This window comes from Trachymyrmex septentrionalis, unplaced genomic scaffold (assembly GCF_001594115.1).
Source record: "Trachymyrmex septentrionalis isolate Tsep2-gDNA-1 unplaced genomic scaffold, Tsep1.0 scaffold115, whole genome shotgun sequence".
Taxonomy (NCBI): Eukaryota; Metazoa; Arthropoda; class Insecta; order Hymenoptera; family Formicidae; genus Trachymyrmex; species Trachymyrmex septentrionalis.
Window position 1 is genome coordinate 290,725 of NW_017304279.1, and position 3,372 is coordinate 294,096.

General features: G+C 28.4%; 1 protein-coding gene across 7 annotated transcripts in view; it reads left to right on the forward strand.

The window, feature by feature from the left end:
• Nucleotides 1-3,372, forward strand: part of LOC108753876 — a 13,294-nt gene that overhangs the window by 1,609 nt on the left and 8,313 nt on the right. The window contains exons 2-3 of one of the 7 annotated variants that reach the window (XM_018495838.1): nt 2,088-2,232; nt 2,375-2,575. The exons of 3 other annotated variants lie outside the window; for them this stretch is intronic. The gene's annotated coding sequence lies outside the window, so the exon portion shown is untranslated. Of the gene's footprint in view, nt 1-1,492; nt 1,562-2,087; nt 2,233-2,374; nt 2,576-3,372 lie in introns of those variants that run through there. 3 more of the 7 variants (XM_018495827.1, XM_018495846.1, XM_018495854.1) reach the window with 3 other exon arrangements.

Consider the following 3,372-nt stretch of genomic DNA (forward strand, 5'->3'; position numbering starts at 1 on the left):
TTAATTATATATAAAAATTATCATTATAAATTATATTAATTAATTATTAAATTATGTATTAAAATTATTATATTTCTTAAATTATTATATTTCTCTCTAATGTGCTCTACTGACATCATATTTCATGAATTTCGCACAACACGCGAACATTTAAATTTATGCTACACATATTTGATCCATCCGATCCATACGATCATATTCATTCATTGCACATAAGAGAGATTCACATCCTAAAGTTGATCACGTTTTTAAACTCATAAAAGAAAAGTATCGCAACCTCATTGTTTCTGACTGTACATACTTTGTACCCATTCGACTCTTCTTGTCCATCACAAGTGATAATAGGTTATTCAATTTTCGCTCAAAATATTATATCAAAAAGTTATGTTACCTTACTTAACTAAAGTATTATAAAGAATTTAAAAAGGTAACAGAATAACAAAAATTTAATGTACATAAAAAATTTCACGTAAAAACACTTGGCACTGCTAGACTTCCAAATATAATAATAGCAGATTCTATTTTTAAAAATTAATTGTAGCAAACATTTTTCTTTTTTGAAAATTTCTGCAGCATTTTCTGAAATCTTTACGTTTCTCTAACATTTTTAAAGCATTCATTTTGAATAAAACTTATGTATCACATTCTGTGTCTGATTGCATGTAAAAATAGAATATGATATTTACTTTTTATGTACAAGTCAAAACTTTTTGAAGAATATATTTTTGTTTTAACATTGGATTTTCCGGGTTTAATATATTTTTTTATCAGTAGGAGTATATATTTACTATTAGAAGTACTAATAAATCAATATCTTCGCCAACAATAATGCTGTTATTTGTATTAGTCTGTTTAAGTGCTGTTTCAATGAGAATATCAGTATCAACCTTGTTTCACATTAATGTTAGCATCTTACAATTTTTGAAATAACATAAATAATTGTTGAACTCCTGCTTTTCGTTGTAATGATAATTTTTTTTCTGTATCTCTGTAAAAGCTTCTTAATAGTTTTTTTTATCAGGGATGAAATCTTTATAGATACTTTTCAATTCCGTTAAAGTGAATTGACAGTCATGATTTTCAATATAAACAAATATATCTTCCATTGCTAATATTATATCCTTTTCTTCAGGACGACCAACCTTTCCTCCTTTATTAAATTTGATGAAGGAAATATAGCAATCATTATGATACTTGGCCATTGCTTTGCACCAAGTTGTGCTCATAAATAATCCGCCTTTTAATAGCTTTAGCTAGGTTATCTCCACGCTTATCCGCTGCTTCGATTATTGAGTCCCTGAAAGTGTTGAAACGTGTTTAATTTTCCGACGACTTTCTTCGTTTCTACTTTTCTTCGTTTCTCTCTGTTCACTTGCTTCCTCATCACAAAATATACAGCATTCTTTAAAATCGAAAATTGGTTCACTGGAACACATTCCATTTCGAGGTGGACTAATCGCAAACGTACTGGCTTCTGCATTTCTTTTGGGAGCCAAAATGCTACTCTTTTGAGTATACTCCTTATGGCACTGCACATGAATTTTAAGGGAACTGACACTACGTAAGTTTTCAATTTTTCCATCATTCCTTTCAGCACTCGCATCTCTTAAAGTTTTTATTCCACATTCAACAATAACAGTAGGTGCGTTGATCTTTGAACAATCCGAGTGCCAAGAATTAATTCCGAACGTTACAGAGCTTTAAACTGTCCTTTAAGGTTAGATTATAAAATGAAATTGTTTATTTTTATGAATAAATAAAAAATACCCTATTAATTGAAAATTTCTTTCGCTTTATTAGAAACTGATAATAGTCTTATATACTATAAATAAATCGTTACATATGAATGTAGCAGACTCATATGTAAGGTGTATTTTCTTAAAAGAAAACACTACATTGCAAAATAAACTTCTGCAACTTATAAGTTATATCACTTGATTTATATTCGTTAGTCTTTAATATATTATAAAGAGGAAAAAAATTAAAAATTTACTTTCCTCATTAAATATTGTACATAATATATTCCATCAATTTCTATTTGATAGCATTATTATATTATAAATATACAGGTTATGAATTTAATTTAGGCGCGAAAATCTGCATTAGCTCTGCGAATTTGGTCTTTGAATCTGGAATGGATCGAGTAGTTCGATTGGCTCTAGAAATGTTAATATCGAACGCAGATGAGATGACATATAGCAGAAAGATGCGAGTTGCCGAACGATTTTCGAGGTAGAAGAGCAAACGGACGCCTCCAATTTGCAATGCTGAACGCACCTAGTTGTCCCTAACTCCGATAGCGATTTATCGCATCTTTCTTCCATTTTTAGAGTACTTTTAATAGCGAAATTTTTAATATTTTCACATTAACTAGGCACGTCCATCGAGAACTAAGAACAGCCAAATACTAATTCTGTTTGGAGGTCGTTTCGTTTATTGAGGAAATTTGTATAGCAGGTATACAGCGACCCATACAGAAACAAAAGACAAGGTTGCAGACCCTTTAAGTTCTAGGAGAGGATCTATTCAGTCTTCATCTGCGCACCAAACTACAGTCTAGTCAGTGAGCTTTATAGTATGTTTTCTATAGTTTAATATAAGTATGCGCTTATTTAGTACTTATTTGGTATAAATTTTATTATATGTAATATACACATCTGTACTTTTTAGAAGTACAGATATATCTTACAGAAGTACAAATGCTAAACAGTAAAATTTGTTTTTATTCAATGCAATACTCAGATTAAATTATACGTATCTTTTATTGTTTTTAATATGTTATTCTAGCAGTTGTCAAGTGTTTTTACGTAAAAAATTTTTATTTAAATTAAATTTTTTTGTTTTGTTACCTCTTTAAATTCTTTATAACAGTATTTAGTTAAGTAAGATAACATAATTTTTTGATATATTTTAAGCGAAAATTAAATAACCTATTATCACTTGTGATAGATAAGAAGAGTCTCGAATGGATACATACCACTTAGATCTCATTTTTTTTGGTGCAATAATTGTGTTAGACTGACTATACGCGTTCAAATAACTTACGAAAAATACTTGTGTAAGTAAATTTTATGAGTAATGATTTTTATAATATTGTTTGAAGAAAATTAAAGCTATTATTTCTTGTGTTGGAATAAGAAGACTTTGAATAAAAAAAAATATATATATATATATATATTTTTTTTTATTCAAAGTCTTCTTATTCCAACACAAGAAATAATAGCTTTAATTTTCTTCAAACAATATTATAAAAATCATTACTCATAAAATTTACTTACACAAGTATTTTTCGTAAGTTATTTGAACGCGTATAGTCAGTCTAACACAATTATTGCACCAAAAAAAATGAGATCTAAGTGGTATGTATCCATT